At 40.7% G+C, this 24,235-nt stretch overlaps 1 pseudogene; it reads left to right on the forward strand.

Moving 5' to 3' along the window:
• Nucleotides 1–20,003: 20,003 nt before the first annotated feature.
• LOC147460486 (uncharacterized) lies at nucleotides 20,004–23,036 on the forward strand (annotated as a pseudogene).
• The last annotated feature ends 1,199 nt before the right edge of the window (nucleotides 23,037–24,235 follow it).

Genomic DNA, 24,235 nt, shown 5'->3' on the forward strand with positions numbered 1-24,235 from the left:
ACTTTGGTCTGAAGTAGCACTCATGGGTCTCATGGTTGTTTCATTTGCCCTCAATTGCACACCATTTTTGTGTCCTAATTGGTTGTCCCTGTGGAGGTATCCCTTGTCCTGGTCCCCTCATAGGTGCTTTTTGAATAATGTTCATCATGTCAGTCATCCTTTTAAGCGTATCGTCTATAGCTGAGAGTGGTGCGGCAGCAGCCATTCCCACTTGTGCTGGTTTAGTGGATGCTATTTTATTGCTTTGGTTATCCATAGGGACATCTTCTTTGTTGAAAATATCACAATTTTCTCTTAAGTCAATAGCATCTAATACACACTCTTCTAGGGTTGTATGCTTTTTACTATAGAGTATAGCATGAATTTCTTTGCTTAGCAATCCCTCTAGAAACAAGGATACAAGTCATTCTTCTACAGGTATCTCTAGCCCTGGGCATCTGACAATTTATTGTTTCATTCGAGTTGCACAATCCCTAAAGACTCACCATGTTTCTGTTTAAAGCTGTAGATTTGAGCTACCGTATTGTGTTTGATCCCCGTTTTGGACCAAGCAGTTACAAATCCCTGAGCTAATGTGTTCAAGTCCATGATTGACCTTGGTGGAATGTTTTGGAACCATGTCAATGCTTTTTCTTCTAATGCCATTCCAAAACCCCTTGAATTGAGTATGGAAGTCGAATATACGTTCTGCTCTTAGCACTGTTACCATATACATGGGGTAGTGATGTGTGTGAACACAATAGGACCGCCGGGGCATTTTTTCCCTCTTTAGGAGGTTTTTTCCCCCGTGCATTGTATATACGCCCATCACTCTAGGGCTATCTATCTTTCCATTGCACACTAAGTAACACACTCTCTATTGTGTGCCTTGAGCTTCCTTCGTCTTCTCCAAGCTGTGTGTGTTTCTCTGCAACCCTAATTCCAACAATTGGTATCAGAGCAGGTCACGTCCTCCCGGGCTTAGTCGCCAGATGCTCCAGCACACGCCTGCTCACTTTCTCTGATTTCAGTGAGCTTTGGCGAGCGTTCGCAGGTCGACAAATATTTTAGGACTGCTCAAAGAGCTCAGTCTGCTCAGAATTTTGATTTGGGCTCATTTCGGCCTCCGTTTCCACTACAGGCAGTACTGCACATGCTATTTTGTCATTTTGTGTAGATTTTCTGTCAGTGCCGTTTTCTGCATAAGAGGTGCCTTATAGTCTTCTATGGTTTGTGCTATATAGCACAGGTTGTTCCCGCTCCATTTCTCCTATTTTCGGGCAGTTTCACATCAGGTGCAACATTTACCATGGCTGACAACAACAACACAGATGTGTTCAAGATGTTTGCTGCTGAGGACAGGTTGGATGGGGACAATTACCCTATGTGGGCTTATATGATGCAACATGTTCTTGTGTCAAAAAGTGTCTGGAACATTGTGCAGGGCATTGATGTACGTCCTGGTTCTGAGGATGTAGGCGATGTTGAGGATGTTGCAGGTCTTGCTGCAAGGATTGCAGCTGTTAGAGTTGTTTTGCCTACGGCAGAACAAGCTCTTTGGGATGTTAAGGATGCGCAGGCTCATGCATTGATTGCGTTGTCTGTGAAGCGCACCATTATTCCTCACATCCGTTCAGCAAAATCTGCAAAATAGGCTTGGGATATTCTAGCAGGTCTTTATGCAAGCCGCAATGAGGCTAAAATTGCTTTGCTGCGTAAAGAGCTGGAGTCGAAGATTATGCATGAGGAAGATGATATGGACACTTTCCTTGCTAGTGTCAAGGATATCAATGAGAAGCTTATTTCTGCAGGTGAAGTCATTTCAGACAGTTCCCTTGTGCAGACTATTCTTGATGCCTTACCAGATTCCTACCAGACTTTTGCTAGTACTTGGAGACTGATGACCCAAGGAAATCCTGAAGTTGTCAAGTTTGATGCATTATGCACATTGCTGTTGCAAGAGTCACTTTCTAGAAAAAACAGGACTAGGCAGCGTGCAATTGAACAGGATTTTATTGCTTCTCAAAGAAAGGGTGGTAGCAGTAATGCAGCCACTTCTTATGGTTCTGCTGCGAGTGGCAAAAATTCTGTTCTTAATGCTTCTGGTGGCAGCACTTTGTCTGGCAATTCTGATGATAAGGGCAAAAAGAAGATGGGTTGCCATTATTGTAAAGCCAATGATCACTTGATCAAGTCGTGTCCTAAGTTGAAGGCCAAAGAGGCTAAGAAGAAAGAGGGTGGTTCCACTGCAAATGCTGGTTCCACTACAAATGCAGCCATTGTTGAGTCTTCTGTAAAAGGAGACTTTGATGCTGATGTTGATGCAGAATGGGATTTTAGCGTAGAGTGCACTTACAATCCTGCTGTCCATGATGCATGCTTGTCAGTTGCTGTAGATTCACATGTGTGGTATTTCGACAGTGGTGCTACAAAGCACATTACCTCACATCGTGAATTGTTTACCTCTCTCGAGTCTGTCCCTCATGGGAATTCAATCACTTGTGCCAACAACGCCTCTTATCCAGTTCAGGGAGTTGGAAAGATTGTGCTCACTGCTGCTAATGGCAGCTCCTTCACACTTGTTGATGCACATTATGTACCTGGGATCAAGAAGAATCTCTTGTCTGTATCTGCACTTGCTAGACTTGGACTTGTAGTCAAATTTGTGGATGACAGATGTACAGTTCATGATCTCAGTTTTGGTGATGAAATTGTTGCATCTGACCTTTTGTGCCGTGGGTTGTAAAAGCTCACTTTGTATGACAAGTGTGGACAAAATTTTGCAAATGCTGTTGCAGATTCAAGGGCTATTTCAGATGCAAAACTTTGGCATGCACGTTTTGGTCATCTAAATTTTGCCAGTTTGCTGCGTTTGCAGAAATCTGATATGGTTGCTTCTTTGCCGCCTCTTGAAGCACCTGTCAAACATGTTTGTGAAGGCTGTATTCTGGGTAAAATGCAGCGTTCTAAGTTTCCAAAGGATGGTTTAGTTCGGGCCACATGCAGGTTGCAGCTTGTGCATAGTGATGTTTGTGGACCCATGCAAACTCCGTCCTTGGGCAATTACCTGTACTTCGTGACTTTCATTGATGATTACTCCAAGCATGCATGGGTATTTCCGCTTAAAGCGAAGCCCGAAGTTTTTATTGGCTTCAAACAATTTCTGGCTATGGCTGAAAATGTCTCGAAATGTACTATGGGCACCCTCCGTTCAGATCGAGGGGGGGAGTATATGTCTCATGAATTTAATGCATTTCTTGCTAGTCTTGGGATAAAACACCAATGTACAGTGCCTTATACACCTCAACAAAATGGTGTTGCTGAGAGCAAAAACAGGTCACTTACGGAAATGGCACGATGTATGGTCAAAAGTCAAGCTTTGCCGCATTCTTTTTGGCTTGAGGCCATCATGTGTGCCACTTATGTACTTAACAGGTGTCCTACGAAAGCTTTGCAGTCTATTACTCCATATGAAGCATGGCATGATAGAAAGCCTTCTATTGAGCACATGCGTGTTTTTGGCTGTTTGGCATATGCTTTGGTGCCATAAGTGCAGCGCAGAAAATTGGATGATAAGGTTGTCAAATGTATTTTTGTTGGTTATAGTGCTGAAAGCAAAGGTTACAGGTTGTATCATCCGCAAACAAAACGTATTCTGGTTTCTCGGGATGTAGTGTTTGTGGAAGATTCTGTTCAGCCCTTGTTGTCATGTACTAGAGACAATAATGTAAGCTCACAGGACATTTATGACACTTTGTTTCCTCTTTTCAGTGGTGGAAATACGAATGTAATTTGTAATGAGGCAAATGTACAGCCTATAGGGGTTTCTGAAAATGTTTTAGAACAGCCTATTACTGATGCAGATGTACATGATGTACTTGATGAGGAAAGGGTTGAGAATGAGCATGCTAGAGGTATGCCAAAATGGCTGGTGCACACTTTGCGTGACAGTAAATTGGATGCACCTTTGTCTAGTCGTACTCGTTCACGCTCTCGCCATGCATCTTATGCATTAGATTGTTATGCTTTGGCTGTGTCTAGTTTACATGATGTTGAGGAGCCTCCTTCTTTTGATGAAGCACAGAATTAAGAAAGTTGGATGGCTGCCATGCAATCAGAATATGATGCACTTATAGAGAATGACACATGGAATTTATGTGATTTGCCTCCTGGCAAAAAGTCCATTGGTACGAAGTGGGTTTACAAGTTGAAACGCAAGCCGGATGGTGAGATCGATCGCCATAAGGCTCGATTTGTTGCAAATGGTTATGCACAGCAAAAAGGCATAGATTATGAAGAGACTTTTGCTCCCACTTGTCGTATGACTACTGTGCGTTTTCTATGTGTATTGGCAGCTCATTTTGGTTGGGATGTACATCAATCAGACATTGTTACTGCTTTCTTGAATGGTGACATATTTGAGGATGTTTATGTAACGCAGCCTCATGGTTTTGTCAAGAAAGGACAAGAGGACAGAGTGTGCAAATGTAACAAGGCTTTGTATGGGTTGAAGCAATCTCCTCGTGCTTGGTATGAGAAAGCTAACACTCATTTGGTTAAACAAGGCTTTCGTAATAGTTCAAGAGAAAGCACATTGTATGTAAAACGTGAGGATGATGTATTTCTCATTGTGGTTTTTTATGTTGATGATTTGCTGATCACTGGACCAAATGAGAGACATATTGCTGAATTTAAGGCTGATTTGAATGCTACTTTCAAGATGAAAGATTTGGGGCTGTTGCATCATTACTTGGGTATACAGTTTAAGCAGTGTGATGGTGGTATTGCCTTGTGTCAGAAAAGTTACATAGAGACATTGCTATGTAAGTTTGGACTTGAGGATTGCAAACCTATTGCCACTCCAATGGAAACAGGTTTAAAGTTGAGTCAACATGATGCTGGCGATCCTGCTGATGTCACTCTTTACCAAACTGCCGTTGGCTGCCTCATTTATGTATGCAACACGAGGCCAGATATTGAGTTTGCAGTCTCGCAGGTCAGCAGATTTATGCATAGCCCAGGGTCTAAGCATTGGTAGGCTGTCAAGAGGATTCTCCGCTACCTTAGTGGCACTTTACATCTTGGCTTGTTTTATCCCAAGGGGGGATCATTGCCGCCAGACTTACATGCTTTTTCGGACTCAGATTGGGCTGGTTGTTTTGACACGCGAGTGTCCACAAGTGGTTTTTGTTTCATGCTTGGCAGTTCATGTATATCATGGTTGAGCAAGAAGCAACCTACTGTGGCCACTTCGAGTTGTGAGGCTGAGTACAGGGCAGTCTTCACAACTACGGTTGAGTGTGTATGGCTCATACGCCTTATGGCTGATTTGGGTGTTGGACAGGACACTGCCAACACTATCTACACTGACAGTCAAAGCGCATTGGCAGTTGCGAGGAACCCAGTTTTTCATGCTCGCACAAAGCACATTGAGGTGCATTACCACTATGTCAGGGAGAGGCTCTCAGCAGGAGAGATCAGCTTGGCTTATGTGCCAACATAGGACAACCTTACAGATCTTTTCACAAAGGCATTGTCTCGTGAGAATCTTGAAGCTTTCCGCAAAGCTTTGGGCTTACTCCCCTTTGTGGACTGATCCTGTCCTCAGAGCATGGCACTTCCCTTTACTCATGTGCCAGCTCTCGTTCACCGCATCACTCCAGGGGGGATTTGTTACCATATACATGTGGTAGTGATGTGTGTGAACACACTAGGACCGCCGGGGCATTTTTTCCCTCTTTAGGAGGTTTTTCCCCCCGTGTATTGTATATACGCCCATCACTCTAGGGCTATCTATCTTTCCATTGCACACTAAGTAACACACTCTCTATTGTGTTCCTTGAGCTTCCTTCGTCTTCTCCAAGCTGTGTGTGTTTCTCTGCAACCCTAATTCCAACAAGCACTTCCTTAGAGCTTGCTAAGTGGTGGTATGGATCCCCTGATCCACTGTATTTCTGACCCATTTCTGAAAAAATCAGCTGGTCCGACACGTCTGTTTGGTTCAACTCCAGGTATTCTGACAGCTGGTCCTGGTTCTGAGTCCTTCAAACGAGTCTGTTGGAAATAGTGACTCATGTAGCCCTGGATTGGCCTTAGTGTCACCCGGTTTTCTACGTGATGAGGTTGTTTCTAGTTTCTTTACATTACTCTCAGATGATCTCTCACGGTGTTCATCTCTTGGAATTTTTTTTGGTCCTTATCCCAATATCCAATCCCGTATGGAATACCCTTGGTATTTGGTTTGTTCTACCTCCTCAGGAGTCATCATAACAAAGTTGTTGTTATAAAAATCCCTAAACAGGTAGGTTGGTAGGTCTGCTGATCCCTTATCTTTGATCTTGAAGATATATATGATCTTCATGGCCGCTAGTTGTCTTGGTTTGGCATGCGAAGTCCACAAAAGATCTTTTATGTTTCTATCTTCCCAACAATAGACCCCGATCCTAGGATTATCCGTACTAAGCTGTTTCAAAGGCTTCAAGTCTACTTGATCGTATCCCTCAAATTCTAAAGTTGGTGGTCCTTCTTTTGCTGACATATATGGATTATGGTGTTTACTTTTAACCCCCATTGGTGTACCACATCAGGGTTTTCAACTTGTACATACCGAGTTCCGTTTCTGTCCATGTACATTTTTCCTTGTTTGTTTGCCCTAATCTCTTCTTTGAACTCAATATCATGGTCATCAATGCGAATAGCATACTCCTCGTTAGGGTCCAAGTAAACCTGGGCTCCATGGCGGTTAGTCTTGTAAAAAGAGAGTATATGCTTATAGCGCATTCTCGTTCCGGTTTTCGAGTGAGTCAAGTAAGAAGACATTTCGGATGTTGAGTCTGAAAAAGTGTCTGAGACTTCTTCAAGAATTGTGTGCAAGGAATTGCCTTGATTCACGCTGTCTTCGGTGGATACTCTACTAGAGGTTTCTCCAAGTATGCCCTGATTTCCTAGTACAAGACCAGATCTAAGGTTCATATAGACTTATGAAGCTCTGGATAGAGTACTCACCTTTGGATTGACTTGTCATCAGTTTCCACTTGATTCGATTGCAACTTTCAGTCAAGCCAATGATTCCTCATCTGCAACCTGATTCCTGTACAAATTTGATCAAATTAGCTATTCTTCTATAAAGACCGTAGAGCTTTTGCTGACTCTCGTGATTGGTATATGTGTATCACTTCAAGTTGAGCTATGGGAGTCAAAATTTGACTTTCAAATTCGACTTTAGCAAAAAGTCAAAGATTTAATCTGCAACCTAGAAACTGAGTGAACCTCTACCAGTTTTGATCCGATTGAACCCAAAATTGCCTGGTGGCTTTATATTATGTTGGTCTAACACTGTATAAGTTCAAAAGTCATAATTGATGTCTCTGGATAGCACTAGTAAATAATCGTGATTATTTACTTTTGTCAATTTTTTGCACCTTTTTGATTGATTTGGCAAGTATACAACTTATTAAAGTCCCTGGAAAAGTTTCAACAAGTTTGGACAAAATCTAATCAATTTTATCAACTGATTTGTGTCCGCAGACTCTGATTTTGAGAATCTGGCTTAAGTTTCACTTTTGTGATCCAAATTTCACCAAAATTGATTTGTGAGGTCTACTTGATGTGCTTGACCTTGTGGTATACTTAATTGTGAAAATTTATCAAGTTTTGAAGCAGACGTAAATAATCACGATTATTTACTCCAGCTATATTTTTGCAACTTTTTGTCCCAACTTTGACACAGATCTGTTAAGCACCTCAAGGTAAGATCACTAGCCAAGTTTCATCAAGTTTGGACAATTTTTGGTCAAATGGTCATTAATTTTTTGTCCGCAGACTAACTTTGCAAATTTGGTCAGAGTTTCCAATCTAGTGATCCAAATCTTATCGAATTTGGTTTGTGGGCTTATTACAACATGGTAAAACTAGTGGTATGCTGACTTGGTCAAAAAAGTTGAAAAATGGGGCAGATGTAAATAATCGCGATTATTTACAACTGACAAGTTTTTGCAACTTTTTGGTCGACTGAGCACGTACACATTTTTATCACATCAATATAAGCCTATGAATCAATTTTCAACAAGTATGGACAATATTTTTTTAAATTTACACTCAAGATTCAAAAAGTCAGTACAAACTTTAGTATTTACCCATTTTTTGTCAGTTGGGTGATCCAAATCTCTTGGGCCTTTACAAAAGTTGTTTGTACACATGCAATAAGTCAATGGTATTAACCTTGGTCAATTAGAGCAAAAAGTTAATAATTGTGATTATTAATTTCATGCTTGAAATGAAGATTTTTTGTAATTTTTTCAAAGACAATCTTTATATGAGCTAATTTAAGCCTAAGAATCAAGTAAAAACTTAATTTGACCTAAAATATCAAGAAAAAGTAAATAATCTGAATTTTGGCCAACTCTTGAAATTTTTACCTCGAAGTGTCTTTGAGCTTACGAACTGGTTCAGAAAACTTTTAAGCTTACTCTCCGGTCGGATTGAGTGATTTCGAGTCTTTTCAAGCTATTTCTAACCGTAGACCTAAAATTTTGCAACAACTCACACTTGATTCTTTCAAAGAGAGCAATGTTTTGAAATCCACATCAGATCCTACTTACCCTACTCCTAGATTCTCACGCAATGGGGTTGTGGAAAGTGTTCACAAACACTTGTTTTCTTGTGTTTTATGTTTTTCTGAGCACTAATCTTAAGACTTGTCTTGTCTACCAATCATTCTCAAAATCCTAAACTATTTCTACAATCCTACAATCCTAAAGGCACTCAGCAAGTACGATTACTTCCAAGCTACCTCTACACAACAAAAGACGACAATCTTAAGCTATGCGGTTTCTAAAAGAAAGTTTTGAACTCCATGCGAACCTAGAGGAAGTTAAAGAACAACTACACAAGACGCTCATGCTTTTCCTTAGTTCAGGTCTCTTCGATCCCCGACAGTGGCGCCAAATGTGGGACGCATGTCTAACCTCACCATCCTATCTTATTGCAGTATTAGCGAGAACCACGATTAATTTGTCAATCCATGGGATGAAGCTGACTTGACTAGTGCATAGAGGCTACAAGAGGTTGTCAATCTCTCGAAAAACAACTAACAACTCGCATCTAAGTCAGGCTACACTCAAGTGACTGAAATCACCAAAGCCAATCGCTCATCAACAAACAAATCACATCCGTTACAACATCAAATGACATCCAAACGTAACGAAACTTCTAGGACATGTTTATAAGACCTAAGCACACATGCTTATGGTCTCAAAGCCCACTTTAGGTCAAGTTCCAAAATCGCGATATTAACAGCAGTGGATTTTTGACCTAGTCATTTTTGACCCAGAATGCATATAAATGCTTAGCAATGATGCCCCAATACCCCGCCTATGCTTAGTTTTTTTTTGAAGTGCAAATTCCTACTTATGATGAAATTAGGCCGCAAGTCGGTGATGCCAAAAGCTACAAAATACTGTGATGTGTTTATGTCAATGCGTAGAGCTCTTACTTGCGGTTGCAATGCAACAAACACGACTGCAATTTGACAATCGGGGAGGGAGTAGGAAGCATGAGAAGGAGAGGAGTGAGCTCCATTAGCTCACTATGTGTATTTATTATCCAAAAAACTTATTAAAAACTTACAGAAATTGGCTTTTATACCTTAACCAAGGGCTTTGGGTAGTCAAAACTAATAAGATGGAGTTCTATCAAAGCTGGGTAATGATAGGTTGATACAATCTGGAAGCTTGTAGCCCCGGCTCATTAATTACTGAGTGTGTTCAAGAAAATAGCAGTTACAATATTCCCGATTTATCAAAATAATAAATGTTTTACAAAGAGAACGGTATCCGTGTTAGCTTGCTGCTGACAGGCTAAAATTGCTTTGCTGCGTAAAGAGCTGGAGTCAAAGATTATGCATGAGGAAGATGATATGGACACTTTCCTTACTAGTGTCAACGATATCAATGAGCAACTTATTTCTGTAGGTGAAGTCATTTCAGACAGTTCCCTTGTGCAGACTGTTCTTGATGCCTTACCAGATTCTTACTAGACTTTTGCTAGTACTTGGAGACTAATGACAAAAGGAAATCCTGAAGTTGTCAAGTTTGATGCATTATGCACATTGCTGTTGCAAGAGTCACTTTCCAGACTAAACAAGACTAGGCAACATGCAGTTAAACATGCTTTCATTGCTTCTCAAAGAAAGGATGGTAACAACAATGTAGCCACTTCTTATGGTTCTGCTGCAAGTGGTAAAACTTATGCTCCTAATGCTTCTTCTGGCATCAATTCTTCTAGAAATTCTGGTGATAAGGGCAAAAAGAAGATGCGTTGCCATTTTTGTAAAGCTAATGATTACTTGATCAAGAACTGTCCTAAATTGAAGGCCAAAGAGGCTAAGAAGAAAGAGGGTGGTGGTTCCAATGCAAATACTGATTCCACTACAAGTGCAGCTATTGTTGAGTCTTATGTGAAAGGAGACTATGTTGCTGATGTTGATGCAGAATGGGCTTTTAGTGTAGAGTACACTTACAATCCTGTTGTCCATGATGCATGCATGTCAGTTACAGTAGATTCACATGTGTGGTATTTCGACAGTGGTGCTACAAATCACATTACCTCACATCGTGAATTGTTACCTCTCTTGAGTTTGCCCCTCATGGGAATTCAGTCACTTGTGCCAACAATGCCTCTTATTCGGTTCAGGGAGTTGAAAAGATTGTGCTTACTGCTGCTAATGGCAGTTATTTCACACTTGTTGATGCACTTTATGTACCTGGGATTAAGAAGAATCTTTTGTCTATATCTGCACTTGCTAGACTTGGACTTATAGTCAAATTTGTGGATGACAGATGTACAATTCATGATCTCAGTTTTGGTGGTGAAGTTGTTGCATCTGGGCTTTTGTGCCATGGGCTATATAAGCTCACTTTGTATGACAAGTTTGGACAAATTTTTGCAAATGCAGTTGCACATTCAAGGGCTATTTCAGATACAAAACTTTGGCATGCACGTTTTGGTCATCTGAATTTTATCATTTTGATGTGTTTGCAGAAATATGATATGGTTGCTTCTTTGCTGCCTCTTGAAGCAACTGTCAAACATGTATGTGAAGGATGTATTTTGGGTAAGATGCAGCGTTTGAAGTTTCCAAAGGATGGTTCAGTTTGGGCAACATGCAGGTTGTAGCTTGTGCATAGTGATGTTTGTGAGCCCATGCAAACTCCATCCTTGGGAAATTACCTTTACTTTGTGACTTTCATTGATGATTAATCCAAGCATGCATGGGTATTTCTTCTTAAAGCAAAGTCCGAAGTTTTATGTGCTTCAAATAATTTTTGGCTATGAATGAAAATGTCTCAAAATGTACTATGGGTACCCTCGGTTCATTTCTAGGGGGGAGTATATGTCTCATGAATTTAATGCATTCCTAGCTAGTCGTGGGATAAAACACCAATGTACAGTGCCTTATACACCTCAGCAAAATGGTGTTGCTGAGAGGAAAAACAAATCACTTACGGAAATGGCACGATGTATGGTCAAAAGTCAAGCTTTGCCGCATTCTTTTTGGCTTGAGGCCATCATATGTGCCACTTATGTACTAAACAGGTGTCCTAAAAAAGCTTTGCAGTCTATTACTCCATATGAAGCATGGCATGATAGAAAGCCTTCTATTGAGCACATGCGTGTTTTTGGTTGTTTGGCGTATGCTTTGGTGCCACAAAACAACACAGAAAATTGGATGATAAGATTGTCAAATGTATTTTTGTTGGTTATAGTGCTAAAAGCAAAGGTTATAGGTTGTATTATCCGCAAACAAAGAGTATTTTGGTTTCACGGGATATAGTGTTGTGGAAGATTCGGTTCAACCCTTGTTGTCATGTACTGGAGACAATAATGTAAGCTCACAGGACATTTATGACACTTTATTGCCTCCTTTCAGTGGTGGAAGTTCAAATGTAAATTCCAATGAGGCAAATGTATTGCCTATGGGTGTTTCTGAAAATGTTATAGATCAACCTATTACTGATATAGATGTACATGATGTACATGGTGAGGAAAGGGCTGAAAATGAGCAGGCTAGAGGTATGCCAAAATGGCTGGTGCACACTTTGCGTGATAGTAAATTGGATGCACCTTTGTCTAGTCGTACTTGTTTAGGCTCTAGCCATGCATCTTATGCATCAAATTGTTATGCTTTGGCTGTGTCTAGCTTACATGATGTTGAGGAACCTCTATCTTCTAATGAAGCACAAAATCCAAAAAATTAGATGGCTGCCATGCAATCAAAATATAATGCACTTATAGAAAATGACACATGGAATTTATGTGATTTGCGTCCTGGCAAAAAGGCCATTGGTACGAAGTGAGTTTACAAGTTGAAACGCAAGCCGCATGGTGAGATCGATCGCCATAAGGCTCGACTTGTTGCAAAGGGTTAGGCACAACAAAAAGGCATAGATTATGAAGAGACTTTTTCTCCCACTTGTCATATGACTACTGTGCGTTTTCTATGTGCATTGGCATCTCATTTTTGTTGGGATGTACGTCAATTAGACATTGTTACTTTTTTTTTTAATGGTGACATATTTGAGGAAGTTTATGTAACGCAGTCTCAGGGTTTGTCAAGAAAGGACAAGAGGACAGAGTGTGCAAATGTAACAAGGCTTTGTATGGGTTGAAGCAATCTCATTGTGCTTGGTATGAGAAAGCTGACACTCATTTGGTCAAACAAGGCTTCGTAACAGTCCAATAGAAAGCACATTGTATGTAAAGCATGAGGGTGATGTACTTCTCATTGTGGTTCTTTATGTAGATGATTTGGTGATCACTGGATCAAATGAAAGAAATATTGCTGAATTTAAGGCTGATTTGAATGCTATTTTCAAGATGAAAGATTGGGGACTGTTGCATCATTACTTGGGCATATAGTTTAAGCAGTGTGATGGTGGTATTGCCTTGTGTAAGAAAAGTTAGATAGAGACATTGCTATGTAAGTTTGGACTTGAGGATTGCAAACCTATTGCAACTCCCATGGAAACAGGTTTGAAATTGAGTCTTCATGATGTTGGTAATCCTGCTGATGGCACTCTTTAACAAATTGTTGTTGGATTCCTCATTTATGTATGCAACACAAGGCCAGATATTCAGTTTGCAGTCTCACAGGTCAGCAGATTTATGTATAGCCCAGGGTCTAAGCATTGGCAGGTTGTCAAGAGGATTTTCCGCTACCTGAGTGGCACTTTACATCTTGGCTTGTTTTATCCCAAGGGGGGATCATTTCCGCCAGACTTACATGCTTTTTCGGACTCAGATTGGGCTAGTTGTTTTGACACGCGAGTGTCCACAAGTGGTTTTTGTTTCATGCTTGGTAGTTCATGTATATCATGGTTGAGCAAGTAGAAACCTACTGTGGACACTTCTAATTTTGAGGTTGAGTACAGGGCATTCTTCACAGCTATGGTTGAGTGTTCTCAGACGCCTTATGGCTGATTTGGGTGTTGGACAGGACACTGCCAACACTATCTACACTAATAGTCAGAGTGCATTGGCAGTTGCGAGGAACCCAATTTTTCATGCTTGCACAAAGCACATTGAGGTGCATTACCACTATGTCATGGAGAGGCTCTCAACAAGAGAGATCAGCTTGGCTTATGTGCCAACACAGGACAACCTTGCAGATCTTTTTACAAAGGCATTGTCTTGTGAGGAGCTCGAAGCTTTTTGCAAAGCTTTAGGCTTACTCCCCTTTGTGGACTGATCATGTCCTCAAGGCATGGCACTTCCCTTTACTCATGTGCCAGCTCTCGTTCACCGCATCACTCCAGGGAGGATTTGTTACCATATACATGTGCTAGTGATGTGTGTGAACACACTAGGACTGCCAGGGCATTTTTTCCCTCTTTAGGAGGTTTTCCCCTGTGCATTGTATATACGCCCATCACGCTAGGGCTATCTATCTTTCCATTGCACACTAAGTAACACACTCTTTATTGTGTGCCTTGAGCTTCCTCGTCTTCTTCGAGCTGTGTGCGTTTCTCTGCAACCCTAATTGCAAAAGTTCCCAAATTTTGATTTTCTATCCTAAATAAGGTGTTTAAGCCAGATATGGGGACAAACGCCAAAAATGAGCCCCTAGGTATGTGTAAATATGTATATACTAGTGAATTTAGCTATTTTAAATATGGTAAGATGAGAATAATGGAGTAATCCGACCAAAATTGATGAATTTGTCAATCTTGTGTGAGTTGTGGATTTTGAAAATTTTGGCCAATTTTAGCTATTTTTTGTGCTAGTTTTTAGAATTTTAATAATTTTTATTGCAAAAGAAAGCAGGGACCTCTTCAACAAGTGCTAAGAAGTCTCGATGAAGCAACATTAGCTTGCAAAAAAAAGTTTTGTCAAGCTTAAGCTGACTTTATGGCAAGTTACAAGAATTGTTTTCGTTTAGTCTGAATGGCCAAAGCCTAAAATGAATGAATTTCATGCATACGATATTTGTTTTCAATGTTTCTTCACTTGTTGGTATTCTAAAATATGAGGTAGGACTAACCATGAAGTTTTGTCCAAAAGTGAGTTGGGAGCCCGGGTATGCCTTTTAGGACCTCCGCTTAGAAGTCTCATTAATCATTTGTGAGTGTGAGAAAGAGAGTAAGAGAGACTACCAAAGCTCAATGCATACGCACTCTATGTGCATCCAAATTTAATGACAGATCATGGCCAGCATGAGAGGTGAGTCACTAATTTGCTAATGGATTTATGTCAATTCCATCGCAGAAACAAGGTTATAGAACACCTACACAAGACTCGATGGTAGAATAGGTGTGGTTACCGTAGCGGCCAAACCAATCACCTAAATGGTAGAAAAACTCATCACAGGCATAGACTTAGATTAAGAATCAAACTCCTATGCTCAAAAGTGAATTTGGACATGGTCCAAATCACTCTCCCAACAATAATCCCAATGTTTGCAAGTGGTTGGAATGAGACCAAACTTCACAGGTAGCTTGCTTAAGGAATACCAAGACAATGTAGGTGTGTGGTCAAAGAAGAAAATCCCCCAAAAACCATCCCTCCAGTGGCAAACTTCATTTAGGACTAGAACAGTGCAAAGCACCATACCAATCCCAAAAGTGGCTGAAAAGCAACCAAAGTGGACCCATAGTCTCAACATGGTATGCACAACATGTCCACATTACCAAAGTTTTATCAACCATAGATGTAGATCAAGTGTAGGCTCCTAGAGCACTGAAAAAAATCAAACTGGGTCTTTGACAAGACTAATGAAGCCAAAAATAGACAATGGTAGTCCTAGTAGTGGAAATATGCCATAAGGGAACTTTAGCGTGATTACCCACCAAGTTTGGGCGATCCCTTGTCTTGAAATGGCTCCCTTCAGTAGCATCTCTTGCCCTGAAGCTATCCTATCCACACGTTTATACCAGCAATTTTTCCACATCACCAACAAAAAACCACCAAGCTTCACTACACCCAACCATCGTGTAGCATCACCATTGTCATAGACATACCAACAAACCAACCCTCTACAGATAAACCACCCACAATACATACATTTCAACTCAACTCACTTAAAGAAGAAGGATCAGATAACCTAGATGTACCAGAAGTGCTCACTAGATCACTAGATTAGCATATCAAGCTATTGGAGCCAGAAACACATTGCCAAAAGTGCCTTCACAAAGAGAGTGGTTGGAAGATGTAGAAGAGTTTGAGAAAGAATTTCCCCTACCACCTAGATGTCAGTACCAGAGTAAGAAGGCAGCTTGTGAGTGTCTTAGAAGGATTTGCCCCTCCCACAGCTGATCCAACTGAAGAGCCAGCTCCGGAGCAACAAGAAAAAGCTGAAGCTAGTGCTACAAAAGCCAAGAAGAGGGGTAAAAGACATTTGACAGAAGAACCGCTTGGAAAACAAGAGCAAATTGTAAAAAAAAAGCTCATCTTGAGAGAATGAAAGAAGCGTACAAGACTAGAAAATTGTTGGAAGGTAATTTCAGTAAGAAGTAGAAGCCATCAAGAATTTGCACAAAGAACCCAATAGCAGCACCCTTGGTAGAAGAACAACTAGAAGAGATGTATGATGAAGAAGCAGCAGCGAGGAAAAGAGTTGAAGAACAAGCACTGCAACCAACACAAGGAGAGCTTGAAGCTATAACGAAGAGATTAGAAGTACCTCTATTGCCTAAATCAAAATCTACATAGAGAGAGAAAGAAAGGAGCATAAATCTACCTGAAATATTAGTAAACAAAGATGAAGAGGTGGCAGATGTGCCATGCGATGAATCCATATCACAAGAAGGGCCACTACATGAGTAGAGAAATCTTGATAGTAGTTGAGGAATGCCAACTGCAAAGCACTACTCTTAGAGCATCATGAAAAGGATTGGTGAAGTGCCATTGAATGGGAGCATCACATAATACACTCAACAAATGTGTCACTCCTGCAACTATGCAAGTAGTCAATGATTGGTATGCTAGAATGCTTTCATATCCTCTACTCAAATACAAATGCCTAAAACGGAAGGAAATAATTGAAAAGAAAATGGCAATGAATATCAGTGAAGGTGACATTCTAGATGCAAAGACAAAAGAGGAGAATCATTGATGGTGGGTTGAGGTGGAGGAAGGGATGGCTAAATAAGTACTATGGATACTTGATCCACTTGATAAGAGCTCTTAGGAACATCAAGAATGATGAATGCATTTGCCCTTTGCCAAGGATGAGGAGTTGGATGGCTCATGCATAGGTACTAACGCAAAACAAGACTTGGCTATATTACCCAAGCCTACCACCACCAGATAGGAGAATAAACAAGTGAAGCATACATGGAAAAAACTATGGACAAAGCTATCAAGGTTCTCCAAAGGCTGCCAGATATCACATGTGTAATGATGAGAAAGATTTGTAAGATGTTTCTGGCATGCATAAAGGTCTAACACAAGATAGAGTGCACCATGGCTCAGATTTCTTGAAGGAACCAGAGGCCTAGCATACAACTTAAATAAACAACTTGACAAAGTTATCCTTCATTAATTCTTTGCATGGTTTATGTTTTTTCCATCATACTACGTGTAGACTTTTGAAGAGGCCTTCTACATTAGTTTCTCACTTAGAGATCCACCTTGTTATGTGTAGAAGTCAAGGATATAAGAGCAAGGTACATCAATTACATGCAATGGAGCTCAAGAATAGAATCACAAACTTCCCTCTCAGCAAAATGGATAAAAAGAAAAAGGAAGAGTATAAAAAAAGAATCTAGTTCCTAATCAAGCAGAATGAAGAAAGAAGACTTCTCAACTAGAGTAATGACCCTTAGGCATGTCAGGGATGACATGGGCTAGTAGGGGGGAATGTTGGAAGGAGCTAGAAAAGAAATTGAGACTTCTTTGTAATTGAAAATTCTTGCAACAAAAACCATTATTTTGTAATTAAGTATTCTTTTAAGACAAATTATAGGGCTTTGATCTTCCACCTTGTATTGGACTAGTAGTTTTTTTACTATCCCAAGCAGTAGAAGTCAGCAGTTAAAAGTGACATGTACATTTGAGAACATTGACCTAAGTAGAAAGGTCAATAATGTAAATTTTTTGGAGCAATTAATCACTAATCAAGAAGTCAGATTATCCAAAGTTTGTGTTGACTATTCATCTTCTTCTTCATAGCACCTTATCTTGCATGCACCACACCGCGCACACACCCATTGCTGGAAGCGAGAGCACCATTGGCTTAGCATCAAGGAGCTGCCAACTACGCACATTGATGACTTTGTCGAACACATCAACCTCAAGCTTCAAGGTGAGTTTCCTAGAGTTTTACTAGTTGTAGAGAGAAAACGTGAGTAGATATAGAAACCCCTCAATTAAGTGGACCTATAGAGTCCCAAAAATGAAAAACCCTACCACTTGTACAAGGCAACCTGACTACAATCACGATTTTTGTGAGAGTGTAGAATCTAGTGCTGACTGGCTAGGAGTGTTCCTCTCTTGTAGTGGACTACTTGAATCGAGTTTTGTAGCACTTTAAATCGATTTTTTGTTTAATAAGGGAGTGTTCCCCTCTTATAGTGGACCACTTGAGTTGAGTTTTGTAGTGTTTCAAGTTGATTTGTCCTTGAATAATGGAGTTAGCGTGTCATATGAAGTGTAAGGGAATAAGGGATTTTTGTAGTGATTAAGATAGATATCAAGTCGTGACCTGGAGTAAATGTCTAATAAGGGTTTGAAAATCCCTTAGCATGCCTACATGCCCTAGTCGGGTCAGCTACATCCCTGGATGACATTTTGTTGTTGAGGTTTGCTTTGCTACAGTGGATGAGGGTGGAACCACCAAGCAATAATCCAATTAGACAGAACATGTATGCGAAGAGTGGTGCATTTACTAAAGCACAGCAAGAGCCCAAACAACATCCCATCCAAAATAACTCTTTGTGGATTGTTTTTACTTGCAGGATATTTCTAGCATGGCCATAGTGAATAAGAAATTCTTTTCTTTAAGGAGATACAAAGTGTCATAAAAATTGGATTTTGATAATCAAAATTGCATTTTGATGTAAAGCTTAGCTTTGCCAGGGACAATATTCCTAGAATTGATCACTCTAGTCGTATTTATCCACAAGAAAGCTAAAAGACAAAAACTTCAATGAGGCTTGATTCACAGTTTCAAAGTGCTGCTAAGCCAAGATGGAAGCTGGGAGTCTACAAGAATCTAGGGAATCATTCTAGGACCAAGGGGAAATTTACAAAATCTCAATCAAAGATCACTAGCACCCAAAATGGTCCAATTAAGGTAAAAAAGCACCAAAAAAGCATCCAAAAGCACTCAAAAGCACTCAAAAGCGCTTGGGCAATGGTCCGCCGGAATAGGGGAACATGGAATGGCAAGGTGGGGGCATGGGCTAGCTTGGGGGTCAAGGCATACAGGGCATGTGAAGGGAGGCTAAAGGGGGTGGAGTGTGGCCCAAGGCAAGGCCAAGGGCCCCAAACCCTAGGCGCCCCCTTTTCTCTCTCTAGGATTGGGGATCACCTCGCTCATCCACACCCCCCACACAATATAGAGATTGAGCCCCTAAATCAGGCTCAAGGCTTGATTTTGCTCTTTTTTTGGCTCCCAATAGTGAATTTGAACCCTAATCTGGCACAAAATGGGCCTCAAGGCATCCCCATGCTCCCTAGAGCCTATAAAAGCACCCCCTAGCCTCAGTTTCAGGGTGGTGGGTTGCAAGTGTCGACATGCTGTTGAATTCCATAGCTGCATACCTCTTGAGCCAACAAGTGAGAGTGCTTTTGGACTCTCAAGGCTGCACATAGGTCTTCTCTAGGGCTCTCAAGATAACCCTAAGGTCTTGATGGAGCCACTCTCATCTATCTCTAGATCTCTTGACTCTCCCCGTAGTATCCCGATCACCTACATGTGACAACGGGGCTTGGGAGGGCGAGCTAGCTTTCTTCTTCTGTTCATGCACATGCAACCAAGTATTCTAAGTGCCAATACAAAGTGGCAAAAGATTCCAATTCCTTGCAAAGAGGGCTTGTAATCAAGGTTATCAATACAAGTTCCCTCAGGGGGGGTCGTCCTCATATATCTGGCCCTCAACACTGTGTCGTTGTCTTTGTTTATGCTTTTTCTCTCCCTCTATTATTTACATTGGTAAGTTGGCAATTAAATTATGCTTAAAATATCAAATTTATGTGCAAGTTAGTTTCATTGGTATCAGAGCTCAAGGCTCTCTCTTCTTTCTGAAGGAGAGGGCAATCTACCACACAGTGGCAAGGATTGTCTTCTCATAACTTAGGCTAAGGATAGAAAGGAGTTATTATCCATCTCCGTGGCATAGAGAGATTGGGGGGATCTGTTGACTCTCCTTCCGGAGGTATCTATGATTTCAACAATATTGAGCAATCCGATAAGCCTCGTAGCTCTTATCGTCAATTGGTTTCGGCATTGTTAACCCTCCTAGTCTAGCCTAAGTTATTGGTTTAACAACTGCAAATGCCACAAGTGTGTTGGTGGGATAAGCAACATGGGAGAGCCGTCATCATACTGGAAAACTTTCAATTTCCATGATGATGAGGGAAGTGTACAAGGTATGCAAGCACTGAGGCTATTGCTTGCAAAGTTACAAGAATCACAAGCTGATCCTCATCTTAAGCCGTCTATCAACAACTTGTTGATGACGGAGGACTTGATGTTGACAAGTGCTTGAAGTCCTCCTTTCAGTGTGGAACCTATACACACTGAAGCCGCGGAAGAAATTTTGATGGAGCATGGACCTATGCTACATGATGGTTCTCCAAAGAAGCCTCATCAAAATCATGTTAGCCATAAAGGCAAGGCTCTCGAGGAGGGAAAAATACCAAAGGTTGCTAATGATGCATCTCCTACTCAAGGTAGGAGGAGGAATTGCACCAGGGAGAGACAAACCAGGAGGCAAAGAAAAGACTCTAGCGATGATTCTTTGTCTTCCAAAAGTGGTCCAAGCTCACATGGACGTTTCCCTAAGAAGGGGAGAAAATCACTTCTCCTCCTTCTAGTCTCTCTTCATCCTCTGTGAATGATGAATGCTCTTCAAGTGGGCTTGTTTGTCTCAAAAAGTCAGGCACCCAAGGCAAAAGCATTGTGCATGAAAGAGATCAAGGAAGTTGCGAAAGTTCAAAGAAGGTGGGAAGAGCATCTCATTTTAAACCTATGATGGTTCATATGGGAACGTAGACAAAGTTCTCACTTTCATACAACAGCTCAATGCCGCTTTTGGAGGTGGGCTCTATTGAAGCTTCCAAGCTTCGTAATGTCGCGATGCATTTCATGAAGTCTGCTTGACATTGGCAGTCTACACCGCGTGCCCAAAGAGATGCTCCAAAGACTTGGAAAGCATGTAGAACTGCCATCATGAAACAATTTCTTGATGATGATGCAGAGGAAAATGTACTCATGGCTTGGCAAAGCCTTAAATTCCATGAAGGTGAGACCCTCTAGAGCTACATAGAGAAGTTTTGGGACACATGTCTCAAAGCTACAGTCTATAGAAGCATCAAATTCACTATGAAAAGAAGAAACAGTTTTGCACCGGTTTACCCAAGGATATGCACACCTATATGCAGGCACTCCGGCCTAAGACTATTGCTGTAGTGATCCACTATACAAGAGTGGCTCACAAGATCTTCAAGTCAAAGAATCCTCCTAAGGGAGACAAAGGTAACGGTCGCCTGAACGCAAAGTCAAGTGCAAAGAAGCAAGCTACCCAGAAGACCTATCAAGGGAACAACCGTCTCTCATTTGAAGAGGTGGTGTGCTACCAAAGAGAGAATTGCTACTTCAGATGTGGAATGACGGTTCGTGCTTATCGTGAATGTCCACGATGCAATGCATGACACGAGCCTCTCAAGGTAAGTAATGTTATAACTAATCCTTATGATGATTCTCCAAATGCTAGTCAATTGTGTTATGTGTGGCTAAGATCCGGGATCAAAATGATTTGATTTTAATGGATCTAGGTTCAACACATAACATAATTTTGAGGAAGCTAGTAGAGAAGCTGGGAATAGAGGCATGAGAGACGGGACCTCCTCTAGAAGCACAAGGTGCATTCAAGGGACAAGAAGTTCCGGTCACACTGTTAATGATTGGCAAGCTCCGAGTTCATGCGCAAATTTATGTTGAGCCCGAGGAATTTTATGTCGCTCCTCTTTTTTCTCAAGATGTCATCTTAGGCGCCCCACGGTTTCATAGAAAATTTGCTAGGCTTATTTACCTTGAAAGAATTGTCACTTTTTCTCACAAAGGCAAAGATGTTGTTATTCACACTCACAAGAAAGGGGACACCATACCCTTAGTTAATCATGTAACTTTCAATAAATCAATGAAATTATCTATTTCCTCGTACATGATTTTTGTAAGAGATTGTAAGTCTATGTTTGCTGATGCTAGTGAATCTCTTTCAAAGTTAGATGCAAGTCTTAAGTCTTTCCTAGATGAGTATGCACACTGTTTTTTTTTCAAAACGATACATGTTGAGCTACCACCTTCAAGAGGTGTAGATGACCATAGAATAGACTTGGTTCCAGGCACGTCTCCACCTAATAGACCACCCCTATAGGGTCTCTCTAGTTCAAAAAGAAGAGATAACGGCTCAAGTTAATGAAATTCTAGAAAAAGGCATGATCCAACCTAGCTCTTCACCATTCTATTCCTCTGTGTTACTAGTGAAAAAGAAGGATGGCTCATACCATATATGTGTGGACTATAGTGCACTAAACAAGAGCACTATTAAGTAGGCTTCAAGGATCTTCCTATTACAATAGAATTGATCTAAAGAGTGACTATCACTAGATAAGGATAGTCCCTAAAGATATCCATAAGACGGCCTTTTGGACCGTTTTTGGATTATATGAGTTCCTAGTTATGCCATTTGGTCTAGCAAATGCTCTTGCTACATTCAATAGAATGATGGATAGGATATTTAGACCATACCGTTCTTTCACAGGAGTGTTCTTTGATGACACTATTGTCTTCTCCAAGACACTTGAAGAACATAAGGAACATTTAAGAAAAGTGTTTGAAGAGTTGCATTGCAACAAGCTCTTCATCAATGGTAAAAAGAGTGAGTTCTTTTTACAAGAGATACACTACCTTGGTCATGTAATTTCCAAGGGTGGTATCAAGATGGATCTTGAGAAGCTGAAAGTCATTGAGGAATGGCCTCAGCCAAGGAATCTACATGAGCTATGAAGTTTTATAGGCATGTCTGCTTGTTACCGTAGATTCTGTAGAGAAGTTCTCAGTGATCACAGGTCCTCTCCACGACTTAACTAAAAAGAAGGTTATGTTTTGGTGGACGGACAAAGAAGAGAAGGCATTTGAAATGCTCAAGCGTAAGCTATTAAGTGGGAGTATTTTGAAATTGCTTGACCTAACTAAGCCTTTTGAAGTACATTGTGATGCGTGTGGAGATAGTCTAGGGGATGTTCTCTTACAAGATGGTCATCCAATTGCATATGAAAGCAGAAGGCTTAATGACCAAGAAAAGGTGCATGAATTTATGAAAAGGAGTTATTAGCTGCTATACTTGCTCTAGAGTCATGGAAGCATCATTTGCTTGTCACACCTTTTGTTTTGCGAACAGATCATCAAAGTCTTAGGTACTTTATGATGCAAACTAAATTGAGCGAGAAGCAAATGAGATGGGCTAATTTTCTCTCACAATTCCATTTTCATATTGCACATGTAGCAAGGAAGTAAAATCCTGTGGTAGATGCTTTGTCTCGAAAGCCCAGAGTGAATGCCGTTAGTATTGCTTATCATAAGGACTTCACGTCAATGATTAATGATTACAAGAGCAATACTGACTTTGATTCTATTTATGAACAAGTTGAGCAAGGAATTCAAGTTTCTCCTTATTCCATGAAGGATGGGTTTTTGATGTTTGGCTCACTCCTATGCATCACCAAGACTCTAAGGGGTAAGGTAATGCAAGAGTGTCATGAGCCTCTTTATGCAGGTCATAGAAGTGCTCAACCAACAATCCAAGCTATGTAGTTATATTTCTATTGGCCAACCATGTGACAAGATGTAAATGAATATATTTCCAAATGTATAACATGTCAAAAGGTCAAGTATGATAGACAAAATCCTTTTGATCTATTACAATCTTTTATCCCGATGGGCCTTGGGAAAGTATGGACATGGATTTTATCTTTAGTTTGCCCAAGTCAATGCAAGGGCATAATGGAATATGGACAATAGTTGATAGGTTTAGCAAGCAAGCTCACTTCATTTCTGTCAAAAAGACTATTAACGCGCCACTTATGGCCAATCTTTTCATGTGTCACATATTCAAGTATCATGGGTTTCCCAAAAGTATCATTTTTGATAGGGATCGATGGATGACTAGTCTCTATTGGCAAGGACTAGCAGAGAATGTGGGAACGAAGCTCAATTTCTCCTCTACCTATCACCCTCAAACAAATGTCAGAGTGAAATTGTAAATTTAAATATTCTAGATCTACTTAAATGTTATGTAAATGAAGTAGATCAAAGTAATCAATGGGAAAAGTACTTACCGTTAGTAGAGTATGCATACAATAATACTGTCCATACTTCTACTAGTAAAACCCCCTTTGAAGTAGTTGAGGGCTGTCCAAAAGCTCCACCTATTCTATGGATTAAAGAAAAGTTTTTGCTGCCAATGAGTATGTAGGGATATGCAAGAAGCCTTTGCAAGGGTAAAGGAAGCACTCCAAAGGGCACAAATGAAAC

Source organism: Adiantum capillus-veneris, chromosome 3 (assembly GCF_014529385.1).
Source record: "Adiantum capillus-veneris isolate H3 chromosome 3, ASM1452938v2, whole genome shotgun sequence".
Taxonomy (NCBI): Eukaryota; Viridiplantae; Streptophyta; class Polypodiopsida; order Polypodiales; family Pteridaceae; genus Adiantum; species Adiantum capillus-veneris.